Genomic DNA, 14,565 nt, shown 5'->3' on the forward strand with positions numbered 1-14,565 from the left:
TTTAAATCTAGACGTACCCCCATGGGTGTGTGCATGTGGCTGTGTGAGAAAGGGAGAATGAATGAATGAATGAATGAAGTGGTACAGGAACACCCAACAATGAGCCTGTCAGGGCAGAATTTGAAAAAGGGGAAATTTAAAATGTTTCCCATACAAAAAATAGTATTTTTTTTTATTTTGAAATGGCAGGGAAACTTGTATAATGCTTGAGAAAGTTATTGTAATGAATTTAGGGATTAAATAAAATTAAATTGTGAAAAAGATTTCATTCTTATTTTAAATGCAATTTTCCATACAACTTCAACTTTGTTGTCACTAGCAATGGCCCCAGAACGAATGCCAAATTTTACAAAATCATATACGCTTATGCTATTATATGCATGCATAATTTTCATTATTATTTTGGATGTGTGTTTTTAGACAATTCAATAAAAATTAATTTTAAAAAGAAACTATGAAATTACCCATGAAATACAATGATTATTAAAGTCTCTAATAATGACTATATCAAATCATGGTACTATTCAGAAGTATTACAAAAGATTAAAAACATTCAAAATAGCCAGCTTACCTCAATTAATATTGACTTCCAAAGCTGAATATTCAAAGTCCTTTTTAATTAGGATTTCAACATCTATCTAATGACTTTGCTGAGATAATGTTGAGGACCACTTTGCATCTTTCGTTTAAAAATTATACAGCACTGTAAGACTGCTGCTGTAAGTGTATAGTATCTTAGCTGTGTAAATAAATGAGCATTTCTAGTCTTGAAGAAGCATCTAGATTAATTTATCATCTTTAAAATTAAAAGCTGCTAAAGCTATTCAGTTTGGTTTGTTCATTGACAAAAATTATTGCTGGCCTCCATTTAGGGAAAGGAAAGTATTACAGAAACATCAGTAATAACTAACAAGCTGAAGAGATGTTCTTTTGCTATTCTAACTGGCAAGAACTTCTCCCATAAGGAACTTAGATTGGATCTATAAAAATAGAACCCACGTGCTATTGGAATCAGTTACAAATAGCAAATAACATTTTCAGAAAGTTGCATCTCCTTATAATCATGCATAGAAAACAGTTTAATAAGAAAAGATTCATCTAAATTTGAAAATAGAGGTGTCTAAAGAGAAGAAGCTCGTAGGATGCCAAAAAGCTTACTGTGGAAAGTTCAGGGTTAGATGGAAGCTACTCAGTCTGGCACTAAAGCACTCAAGTGAAATTTACAACACCTGCAAATTGTGATTAAGCATTCAAGGGCAGCTGAGCTATCTAGAGAATTTGACACAGATCCAGTTGCAACTGCTATTAAATCAGTCTCATCTGAATGCTACACTTCACCATTTCTTAGAAAATAACCTCCTGAGGCCTAGAATTATTGTAGTTTTGTAGTTCTGAAAAACAGAAAAAGGGTTTGATACTCTGTTGGAAAATTTATTAGACATGCAAGAAAAATCACATAGCCTAATAAGGTACACGGCTAGAGTCTTCTACCATGAAATACCTGCCTCACATATCTCAGAAGCACTTGGCACAGCTCAGGAGCAGGGGGATGAAAGGCATCTTTAAGCCATTTTTACACATCCCCCTGTTTTGGCTGATCTGCTTTGATCCAGTCCCTCTCTCTGGCCTTCTCTAAGTGGCATTGGCTGCTAACAGCTCTAAAAGGCGATTATATCAGTCAGGAATCTCAGAGGCCTAAGGTGCCCTGCTGATTCTAGCTTTACATTATAGGGAGGGGGCTGATAAGGGAGTCCGGATGATAGCTCTGTGCTGGCAAAGAACCCACAACACTAGGGCTACGTCTAAACTACATCCCTTTTTCGTAAAAGGGATGTAAATTAGACGTATCGCAATTGCTAATGAAGCGGGGATTTAAATCTCCCCCGCTTCATTAGCATAAAAATGGTTGCTGCTTTTTTTCGGCACAGAGCTTTACCAGAAAAAAGCACCAGTCTAGACGCTGATCTTGCGGAAAATAAAGCCTTTTCCGAAAGATCCTTTATTCCTCGTTTCATAGAGGGATAAGGGATCTTTCAGAAAAGGCTTTATTTTCTGCAAGATCCGCGTCTAGACTGGCACTTTTTTCCGGCAAAGTTCCATGCTGAAAAAAAGCGGCAGCCATTTTTATGCTAATGAAGCGGGGGAGATTTAAATCCCCGCTTCATTACCAATTGCAATACGTCTCATTTACATCCCTTTTATGAAAAAGGGATGTAGTCTAGACGTAGCCTAGGAGAGCCCCAATGTCTAATTACTGAAAATGGATTAGGTTGGAGATGTTAACCTAAACTGATGCTGTTCTGGAAGCTAAAGAGCTAAATATAGTAATGCTGGCACTTTCCAACACATTCTCCCATCGGCTCCTTATGCTGCTGTACAAAGAAAAGCTTGGAGTACATTTGTATATTCCTGGAGGCCTGCCCAAGGTTGTACTGGCAGCTTTGAAAACTAGACTTGGCATGTAAACACAATGAGATATTAAAAGGAAAGCTTTCCTGCCATACTGTATGTTGACTTAGTTAATGGTAATTTTGTGATAGTGTTCATAAATAACTTTATATCTTACCTGGAAATATGATTTTTGATTGTTAGTATTAATCATTTAAATTTGCAATAATATTCCAAACCGCTCAACTGTGGAAATACTATTCTCTTCATAAGTCCCAAGGAGTTATAAAGAAAGATGTTTATGTGTTTACGCGGCTTCTACCCATGAGTAACTTATCAGTTAAATAGTGATAGAAATGTAGCCATGTTAGTCTGGTGTAGCTGAAACAAAAAACAGGACTATGTAGCACTTTAAAGACTAACAAGATGGTTTATTAGGTGATGAGCCTTTGTGGGCCAGACCCACTTCCTCAGATCAAATTATGGAAGAAAATTGTCACAACCATATATACCTAAGGATACAATTAAAAAAAATGAACTCATGTGGAAGGGCAAGGGGTGGGGCTGGGAATGGGGCACAGTCACATGGAGGTCAGATAGGCCTCCCATATCAGGAAGAAATTAATTTTACTTTCACCCCTGCCTTTTTGATAGGTGAGGCCCAAATCACAAAATGGTTATTTCTACCTTTGCCCAGTGTGTAGTTGATTAGCTAGTGAAAGTTTACATGATTTACAGTGAAGAATAGGGTTGTTAGCTTTCTAATTGTAAAAAACTAAAGACCCTTGCCCCATCCCCTTCAAGTTTTCAGCCAATGGAAATTGTGGAACCAGCACTCAGAGCAGGGGCAGTGCATGGAAGCCTCCTGACCACGCTTCTACCTAAGAGCCACGTGGGGTTGCCAGGTGTCTGGTATTAACCCAGAAACTTCGGTATTTTTACCTCCTGTCCAGTAAAAAAAAAATCAGAAAATACCAGACACCTAAAATGTCTGGGATTTTCTGATTTTTTTTCCTTGCCAAGAGGTGAAAATACCAGACACCTGGCAACCCTATACACACTCGGCAACTGGGCCCAGCTCCCGGAACCCCCCTGACTCAGTATTTTTGTTTTTTGTTTTTGTTTCTTTTTCTTTTGCTCAATAACTGTTGGGGTCCTTTTCTTTGGTCTCCCCCTTTTTTTCTCAACAGTGTTTTTATTTGGGGGGGGGGGTGTTCAGTATTTTTGGTTAAACCATCTGGCAACCCTAGAGCCACGGGATATGTCACCACTTCCAGGGAGATACGTGGAGCCAACCATACTTTCAAAAGTCTGGTCAGTGGTGCTGACTGAAGCTGCCAGGACCCCTTTTCAACTGGGTGTTCTGATAAAAAACCAGACTGCCAGCAATCCTAGTGGAGAAGCAATAGTTGGCCCCAGGAGCTAGATCAACCCTCCCCCCCCCCCCCCCCCCCCACTGCTGCTCCCAAGAATGGGGAGAGGTTGGGGGCAGATTATGAAGCAGACCTCATGGCTCCTCATGCCCATGCATAGGGCCTCCCATGGGGGAGAGGACCATGGGAGGTTCAAGCCACAGGCCCCATTCCAACCCCCTATAGCCTGGGCTTCACTGCTACAATCTTACTTTGGCCTCACTAAGCAGTGGTTACCAAAGTGACTCCTTGGTGTAAATTACCATGGTAACAATATAGCTTTTTGATGCATTACTAGTTATATCAAGTTTATAGCCTCACACAGAAGTAGCTTCTTAGAACATTCTGGCAAGCATTTAACTACTGAAGACAGTGAGCTGTGACATTTAAATCAAATCACAGTTTGCCCTTAAACCTGTATATATTTATGAATTAAATAAAAATGTATTTTGTATCTTTTGATAATTCTCTGGTCAGCTATGACTCACTAGCCTGCTAACAAGCTGCTCTTGGAAAGTGGGGGAGAGGGAGAATTTTTTCCCCTTAGAAAGCTATGGGCTAACTGCTTGCTTACATAAAATGGTGGAGATTTGAAACATGAGATTCATTTTTTTCAGAACAGTCTCTGTGTGTCCATTCTAAATAGAGTTAGGAAAGAAATAATTTACTGTAGGTCACGTAACATAGCTAGAATAGGATATTAAGGAGTTCAGAAAATTAAGCAATAAAATACAACAGGCTGTGTATTTCTGGGGGGATTGTTCCAAGAGCTTTCAACTGCTAGTGAAGTGCAGTAGTCTTCCGGACACACACTTTCTGGAGTGTCTTACTGCAATTATGAAATGGAAATTATAAAAGGAAGTCACAGGGGAAATCAAACAGGTGCATTTTAGAGAGATTGTTGAAGATAGTGTGATATCAATGACAATCAAAACCTCCATTTTATGTCCAAAGTTTTAGGAACATTTGAAATATGAAATCAAGCAGCTTGGAAGCTATAATACACTCACCCCCTATTAAGATTTCACCAAATATTAGAGTTGAAACTGTTGTTCCTCTTTTTGTTGTTGTTGTTTTTTGTTTTTGTTTTATTGCAATATAGCACTAATTACTGGTTTGGAGATTCCTACAAAAGAGTTTACCATAGAGTTTCTTTCAATGTTAAATGCTTTTACATTTGTGTGTTTGTGTCAGACTTCCATGGCCAAATTTGCAGAGGGCCCACCTGCATAAATACAACCCACAAAATTATTTACGTGGGCAAATGAAAAGTTGCAAGAATTAATGTTTATCTGTCTAATTATCCATTTGGCACTTGAAAATGAGGTGTGCTTGAAAACTGCAGGTACAAAACTAAGGAATCCAGAGGAAATTTTAAATCAAATGTTATCTTAAATGTACGTCGGTGCTTTAATTTACTATTTTAAAATAATTTATAAATTGAAGACACATAAAATAGAAGTGTTTCGAGAATTTACATTAATTTCCACTATACAGATCCATTTTGCCTCATTTGAAACCCATTTGAACATTACATTGCAAGTTTGAAAAATCTTTAGGCATAAACTGTCAGAAAACTCTTGATTTATCTTCTCAAGCCTTCTTTTCACAACTCACTGACACTTTAAATACACACACACAAGACTGAATCCTCAGATGCGTCAAACTCATTGCTGAACTTAGGACTCTACTATCTTTCTGCTCCCCAATCTGAAGTAGGCTCCCCTTGTCTGCAAATGGTGAAACAGAAGACAACAGGAGCTGTGAGGCTCTGTGGCCACAGTGCTGATAAATAAACAAACCAGCATGGTCAGTTTCTCTAAGCAGTTTTATGGACCACTTTGAGAAATCCTGGCCTATAACAAGGGAAATCTTCATTTGACCCTGTAGGGCAACTTTCTAGATATACTAAGGAGCTTCAACAATGCCAGGACCCACAATTGAACCTACAGACAGATATCAGGTTGGGACTAAAGAGAGAATCTTTGATGATTACACATGTCCCCATATAGGGCACATATTTGTATAAGTGGATTTCTGCTCTCCTTTATGGAGATTTATCCAAAGGGGCACCATGCTAAAGAGCCGGTATAAGATCCTGGCCTTACTGAGATCAATAGCAGTTTTGCCAGTGACTTCAACTTACATTTTATTTTTAACTTAAAACATACGCTAGGGGAAAAAGCACCATGGATTTCAATTAGAAAAGCCAACAATTCCCATCCAAAATACTGTAGATGACATCAATTTAATTAATTGATTGTATGAACTAAAACCTTAATACCCTCATCATCTCAGGCACTGGCACCCTTACAGCATGATTATCCGGCTCTATGAACTCTTTCCTCAAACCCTGTGCTACCTATCTTAGGTTGTCTAGCTATCTTAGGGTACGTCTAAACTACATGCCTCCGTCGACGGAGGCATGTAGATTTGTGTATATGAAAAAGGGAAATGAAGCCGTGATTAAAATAATCACAGCTTCATTTAAATTTACATGGCTGCCGCGCTGAGCCGACAAACAGCTGATCAGCTGTTTGTCCGCTCAGCGTGCTAGTCTGGACGCTCCCCTGCTGACATCAAAGCCCTTTGTCGGCAGTCCCGGTAAACCTCATCCCACGAGGAATAATGGGGCTGCCGACAAAGGGCTTTGATGTCGGCAGGGGAGCGTCCAGACTTGCGCGCTGAGCGGACAAACAGCTGATCAGCTGTTTGTCGGCTCAGCGCGGCAACTATGTAAATTTAAATGAAGTGGCGATTATTTAAATCGCCACTTCATTTCCCTTTGACTATAACCCTAATCTATATGGCTCCGTCGATGGAGCCATGTAGTCTAGACACAGCCTTAGAGACACCACTGACTTCCTGAGGAAATGACAGTCTGTCAGTAACCTTCTGAAAACACCATTCTAGCCACCTTGAATGTGGAAGCTATCTACACCAATATTCCACGCAAGAGTGACTACAAGCTGTCAGGAACAGTATCCCCAATGATGCCATGACATACCTGGTGGCTAAGATATGTGAATTTGTCCCTACCCCCGACCATTTTTTATTTGAGAACAGTTTATACCTTCAAGTCAGAGGCACTGCTATGAGTAACCACATGGCCCCACAATATGCCAACATTTTTATGTCTGACCTAGAAAAATGTTTCCTCAGATCCTGTCTCTAGTACTCCTTCTCTACTCACGCTATTTCTTGACACCTTCATCATACTGACTCATGCGAAGGAGATCCTTGAAGAATTCCACTGGGATTTCAACAATTTCAACCCAACTATCAACCTCAGCCTGAATCAATCCACAGAAGAGATCCGCTTCCTGGATACTACAGTACAAATAAACGGTAGTCACATATATATCACCTTATACCAGAAACTTACTGACTGTTATTCCTACCTACATGCTTCTAGCTACTATCCAGGACACATCACACAATCCATTATCTACAGCAGTGGTCCCCAACGCGGTGCCCGCGGGCGCCATGGTACCCGCCGGGGCATTTGTGTGCGCCCGCCGACAACCTGGGCTGGCCCCGCCCCACCCCGGTGCGCGGTGCACTGGAGGCGCCGGTCCCAGGCGCGCACACGCACCAGCACCTGGTGCGCGGCGCTGGTGCCGACCCCAGGCGCACGGCTCGGGCGGCGGCGCCGGCCCCGGGTCCACGGCACAAGGCGCTCGGGCAGCCCCAGCCCCGGCCCTGGGGCACATGCTGGCACCGGGTGCAAGGGCATCCCCACCCCTGGCATGCCCCACGATGCGCGGCCCCACCCCTGGGTGCCCGGCGCGTGAGTGGCCCCACCCCCGGGCGCCCAGGAGCCTCTAAAGGTTGGGGACCACTGATCTACAGCCAATCCCTAAAATACAACCATATCTGCTCCAATCCCTCAGTAGAGGCAAACACCTACAAGATCTTTATCAAGTATTCTTAAAACTCAATTAGTGAAGGGAAATGAAGAAACAAATTGACAGAGCCAGATGAATACCCAGAAGTCACCTTCTTCAGGACAGATCCAATAAGGAAAACAACAGAACACCTTCAGCCCCCAACTAAAACCCCTTCAGTGCACAACTGACAATCTCCAACCTCTCCTGGAAAATGATCCTTCACTGTCTCAGACCTTGGGAGATGGGCCGATCCTTGCTTACAGACAGCCCCGTAACCTGTAGCAAATACTCATCAGCAGCCACACAACACACTACTGAAACACTTATTCAAGTATCCTATCTTTGTAACAAACCCCGTTGCCAACTCTGTCCACATAGCTATACAAGCAACGCCATAACAGGGCCTAACCACATAAGCCATATCATTAAGGTTTCATCCACCTGCATATTCACTAACATGACATATGCTATCAAGTGCCAGCAATGCCCCTCCGCTATATATATTGTCTAAACCACAGAGTGTGCGCCAAAGGATAAATGATCAGAAATTAGACATCAGGAAAGGTAACATATTTAAACCTGTAGGGGAACACTTTATGATCCCTGGATATTCAGTAATAGATTTGAAAGTAGCCATCCTTCTACAAAAAAATTTTTAAATTGGATTACAAAGGAAGAAAGCTCAACTGGAATTCATTTGCAAATTCAATACAATCAATGTAGGATTGAATAAGGATCTTAATGAACTACAAAGGCAATTTCCCCTTTCTTAATACTCATATCTCCACATCAACTGCTGTGAACAAGCTACGGCCAGCCCCAACTTGATTAGTATCTTTAACATAAGTAATTTCTTTCTTTGGTTGTTCTTATATATACTTCTGCCTATGTAACTATTCTAATTCATCTGATGAAGTGGATTTTCCCCACAAAAGCTTATGTCCGTATAAATCTGTTTATCTCAATGGGCACATCTACACAACAGGGCAAAAATCGAATTAAGATACACAACTTCAGTTATGTCAATTGCGTAGCTGAAGTTGAAATAGCTTAATTTGGCTTTTGGCTCTGCCTACTCAGCAGGAAGTTGAAGGAAGAACACTCTTCCTTTGACTTCCCTTACTCTTTGTGAAATGAGGGTTACAGAAGTCAGAATACAGAGTCCTCCAGCTCACCATTATTTTGAAATAACGGCTTGCTGTGTAGACGTGCTCTTTGTTATTTCAGAATAACCTGAGTTATTCTGAGTTATTCTGAAATAACGCTGCTGTATAGACATAGCCTAAGATGCCACAGGATTACTAATTTTTGCAGGGACAGACTAACAAGGCTATCCGTCTGAGACTTAATTCTGAAGTTTACATTCCTCACACTTCACATGGCTCATCATCCTTAATTTAGAGTACATCAAGTGTGCATTTAATATATTGAAATATTTTCTGATGTCTCACGCACATACCATGTCATTCATGCAATCTTTAAAAGTGTTTCTTTGGAGTTGTTTTGATGTGATCATTTGTTACATATTAGGCCAATCTATTTAAATGTCAGTAGGAATATGCACTTCCAAACTAACAAAAAATAATGCAATTTTCAAATTTTCAAAGTACAGTGTAATCTTTTATTATAATTGTTATTGCTAAAAAAAGGAACATTCATCCCTCTGCTTCAAGTTTTAAAACAATCTCTGTTACAGATCAGGATTAGAATCAATGTAGGGAGAATTATGCCACATTTGCCTACTGCTGCTTATACTTACTTCTGAAGCATCTGGTGCTCGCCATTGCTGGAGACAGGATAGTAGAATAGATCTTGGGTTTGATCTAGTCTGTTAATTCTTCTATTCGTTTGCTTTTCTGAATTAAGGACATTAGAGATGATTGCTCTGCAAAATTTTATTTGAAGAAATGCATCGTACATGTTAGAGCTCAGAAAGACCTATTAGGTCATGCATTTCATTCTACTGCTTGTGTAAGATTGTTCCCTATAGTATGTAGACTAATATTTTTTTAAGTCTCATTTTACTATCTTTAATGAAATGTATTACACCACTTGCCTTGACAGATTATTTCACAGTCTACTAGATCCCACAATCAAGATGTGATTTCTGATATTTAGCCTAAATTTGTCTGCATTTCATCCCATTACTCATATTTACACTCCTTTATGTGGCTTTAAATAACTCTTTCCTCTATGTGCCTTTGAAATACATCAATTTATGTCCCCCCATTGCTTAGTCATGTTGTATAGATTTTTTCCATCTTCAAAAGGAAAATCTTCCAGTCGTCAGTGTGAAGGGCAACAAAATGATTAATCTAAATTATTCTGTTAAGATGTCCCGAATTGAATACAGTATTGTCATTAAATAAATGCTGTTGATTTATAGTGACATGCAAGTACACATGAAACTATTACATTTCTAACTGTTTTGAACTTAACCACAGCTAGTCCTGTGTATTAAACAATTATGGGTGGCGTGCTGGTCCCACTGAGGTCAATGATAGTTATGTCACTGATTTCCAAGGAGCTAAGATTTGCCCTTTCAACCCAAAGTTAGTCAGATGATGGTACCTTGAGAATTATTTCCCACTTCATGTGTACTAGCTGTAACTATTTAATTGTCACTTTCTACTGTGGCAGAGCTCTGGCTGTGCCTGTGGGTCATGTGCTTCTGGTGGATAGTGTTCAGCCTCAGAGGCTCATTGTGACCCACCACACATCCTCTTTCTATACTAGAGGCTGGGTTCACAGCCTACTGAGCCATACACATCACAGGCTAGTCTGTACAATGGGGCGAAATCCCTCTATAGTCCTGGTCTTCCTATCCAGGGATAGACCCTGTAGTGGTGTAGGAGGGTTGGGGGGAACCTGGGCCCGAACACTACTCTAGGATCCAGCCCAAGGACCCTAAGGTATGTCTAGACTGCATCCCTCTGTCGGCAGAGGGATGCAGATTAGGCAGGTCAACATTGCAGATGAAGCAGGGATTTAAATTTCCCGTGCCTAATTTGCATAAAAATAGCTGCCGCATTTTGTCGACTCAGCACTTTGTCGGAAAAAAGTGGCAGTCTAGAGGTGGATCTGTTGAGAAAGAAAGCCTTTTTTGACAGATCCCTTATGCCTCCTGCAAGGAGGTTTACAGGATTTGTCGAAAAAGGCTTTCTTTCTCAACAGATCCCCCTCTAGAACTATCACTTTTTGCTGACAAAATGCTGAGCCAGCAAAATGCGGTGGCCATTTTAATGCAAATTAGGCATGGGATATTTAAATCTCTGCCTCATTTGCAATGCCAACCTGCCTAATCTGCATCCCTCTGCCGACAGAGGGATGCAGTCTAGACATACCCTAAGGTAGCAGCAACAAATAGCGATTGTTCTACTCCCTGTCTGGCAACTACTTCCCTGGGCCACTTCGCCAAACGATCCCTCCCAGTACCTCCTCGGGTACCTGAGCAGCTTATCCTGGTCCTCCACTACTCTCTGCCAGACTTGCAGCTCCCAGCTCTCACCAAGAGTCCTCTCATTCTCAGTACTTAGGCTCCTTTCTTCCTCTTTGCATGCCCCTAACTGATTCTTGATTGGCCCCAGGTTGTTTGATTAGCCTGACTCCCTTGGCTTTGGAAGGCTCCTAAGTGGCTCCAGGTGTTCTAACCAGCCTGGTTGTCCAGACTGCTTCTGGAAAGTTCCTGCTGGTTCTAGGCCAGCTCCTGCCAGTTTACCCAGGGAACAGAGACCTACTTAATCTAAGGCTAAAATACTATCCTTCAAGCTCTCTTTTGTATCCCTCTGACCTGACCTTGTCACTCTACATTATCACACACACTGATATTGTATATGTAGAAAAAATCTGTGTGGATTTTTAATGGCCAACAATAGTTTTACTGTGAAATTGTAACCATGTTGATCCCAGGGTGTGAGAGAAACAAGGTACACGAGGTGGTATCTTTTATTCAACCCAATTAAACTTTTAGGGTACAGCTACACTTCAATTAGACAATTGTAGCAAGCCTGTGCAAGGTGATTTGGCTGTTTAGGGCTCAAGCTGCTAGCTGTTTAATTGAAATGTAGATATTCAGACCTGGGCTAAAGCCTTGGTCTAGGGCCCAGTGGTGGGAAAGCCTCAGAGCTCATCTATACTGCAATTAAAAAGCCCTGCAATCTGAGGCCTGTGCATCCAAGTCAAGTGGCACAAACCAGCAGCAGGTGTCTAATTTCAGTGTAGACATAATGTTACTGAAATTGACCCACTCACATTGAAAGAAGATTTTACATCTTCCACATAGGCTGACAGGAACCCCCCCGTAACATCCATTTTTGCTTGCCTGGAGCATACAGGGCACACAGAGCAGTAAAATAAGCATAGTCTTTGAAAGCCTTGAACAGGAGGACCAGATATGCCAGCTCAGTGACCCTGGACAACTGTAAGCAGAGATATGCCAATAAGTTGACCAAGAGGCTGCCTAGGAGTGCCCTTGACTGAAACCCATATTGATACGAACATACAATGTCCGGGGGGAGGAATCTCCTGCCCAGTAAAAAAATGTCCAGTACTCACAATTTAGATATCTCTCTTGCAAGTGTAAATTAAGTTGAAACTCCCTTGTAAGAACTGGCATCACAAAGACAGACCAACACAATTTGGCATCTTAGATAAGAAAGAGGATACGGGCCCCTATGGGTATAAAGATGGGTCCAGCAGCACATTTACTCTGAGTGTCAATCTACCATCTATCTTCTGGTCGGATTAGGTGATTGGCCTCCCAAGGTTCCACGGGGACGCCCACCTGGCTTGACCTGCTGGAGTCAAGAGGCACAGAAGGGGGTAAAAATTGTACCTGTATGTGTCCTTTGTCTTAAATGTACACATAGACTTAGAGCTCTTTAAAGATTAAGCTGTCACTTGGTACCATTATTTCTATTTTCTATCTTTATTTTCTTTGTAACCATTTTTAAGATCTATATTTGCTAGCTGTTAAGAAATAGAGCAATAGCCATTGTAACCATATGATTTGTAAGCTTCTTTAATAAACCTGTAACTGTTTAAGCTTTAACCTGACTCCTTCAGTTCCTGTAACAGAACCAAGCACAATTTAAAAGAACTTCAGCTTTCCAGGCTGCCCGCTGCGACGGGACCTTGCGTCCCAGCAGTTGAAGACTTGGGTGTAACACACACACACACACACACATACACACACACACACCGCCCTGACCATCGGCTGACAGCTGCACAGCCAGCAGCAAATTTTATGCACAAGTTTTAAAGACTTAAAAATGGGCACAAGAAAAACTGTAGTGGCACTTTCAGAAGTTGCTATACATATAAATGTTTAAAATCTCGTGATATGAAAGAAAGGGATTATTATAAAAATAGGAATTATAGAAACCCTTTTATTGTTTGACTAAAATATATTTTACTTTATTGGAAAATGAGGATTCAAACAGGGAATGTCAAATCAAAATTCTGGAAGACATGGGAGGAGTCCTTAAGGGAAATACAGTTAACGCCACTCAGTTTAATGTCATGATTTAATGGTTTACCAGATTATATTGACAGAAATGTATAAATCCCCCTATTTGCAGAAAATGGGATATTTTGAAAGGGGAGTAATAATCTAAGTAGTGAGACGGGACAGGTTGAGCATGTAGGAGTGAATAAGTGGTCAGTTATTGAGGGTAATTAGAAGTCAACTATAGAGTAATTATTTTTAAACAAATTCTTTTAACTAAAGTGTAATAAAGCAGTGCTAGGAGCACACAACAAGCTATATGTATGAACAGCTTATGTTAAATGTTTCCTTTCAAATTATTGGCATTGATTTTGGAACTTAAGTAGTAATTTTACTTCTAATAAACACTAACATTATCTACAAACTTCTTTGAAGTACTTCAGAACAGTAGGCGAAGGTACTGATAAAGACATTACCTTCCACATCCTAATGATTTAAAAAAACAAACAATGGGTACTTAAGAACAATTTGTACCTTCTCTTTCAGCTACATCTAATGTGAACACTCTAATTGACTTTTTCCCCCTTTTTCCCTTCCTTCTTTCCACCCCCTCACTCCCATTCCCTATTTATTTTGGAACTGGACTTTAATAACCCCATTCATCTGAAGAACTGGGTTGTGCCCACGAAAGCTCATGATACCATCTACGTATTTTTTTAGTCTTTAAGGTGCTACTAGACTATTAGTTGTTTTTTAAGTTTTTTCTATGAAATAGTTATGGTTAATAATTTCTAATGAATAAGGATAATAAACCAATGAACAATGCCAAATAAATTGTTTTGAAATATTGCAAATTCAAAAGGGTTACTAATACAAAAGAGCTGTTGCTATATAATGCCTTACTACACTAATAATTGATTTTTTATGTGGCCCATGACTCACTTGAGTCACCGAGGCATAAACTGCATACTATACTGTCAACAATTTAAGAAATGTATCTTTTGTATCTCCTCCAGCTGGTGATTTTAATGGTAGTAATAGAGGAAATAATGTTAAAATTAAAATGCAAACTGCAGGTTATTAAAATTCACAGCTAAATAAAATTAGTACACCATTTGTATAGCTGCCTCTTTTTGTATTTAGCATTTAGTATCACAAGGTCTCAAAGAAGAGATAATAATATAACTATTCAATCTGTTGCACTGTGCTGTATGCAATAACATTGGCCTTGCGGTAGGGTGAAAATCACAGGCCTATGACTGTGACTATATTATATTATTCGTTAAGTGCCTTTTTATCTATTTAAATCTGAGTACTTAATTCAAATTCACATTTCTCCCAAGAGATTTTTTTTAAATGAATATGCTTACCTGGGGAGATAAATGTTCAAAACAGTGTAAGGAAGAGGAACACCAAAAACGGAGTAAAT

At 40.3% G+C, this 14,565-nt stretch overlaps 1 protein-coding gene across 2 annotated transcripts in view; it reads right to left on the reverse strand.

The window, feature by feature from the left end:
- NEGR1 (neuronal growth regulator 1) overlaps nt 1-14,565 on the reverse strand; it is a 692,522-nt gene that overhangs the window by 298,423 nt on the left and 379,534 nt on the right. The gene's annotated exons all lie outside the window — the stretch shown is intronic.

This window comes from Pelodiscus sinensis, chromosome 9, assembly GCF_052426305.1.
Source record: "Pelodiscus sinensis isolate ZL-2025 chromosome 9, ASM5242630v1, whole genome shotgun sequence".
Classification (NCBI taxonomy): Eukaryota; Metazoa; Chordata; order Testudines; family Trionychidae; genus Pelodiscus; species Pelodiscus sinensis.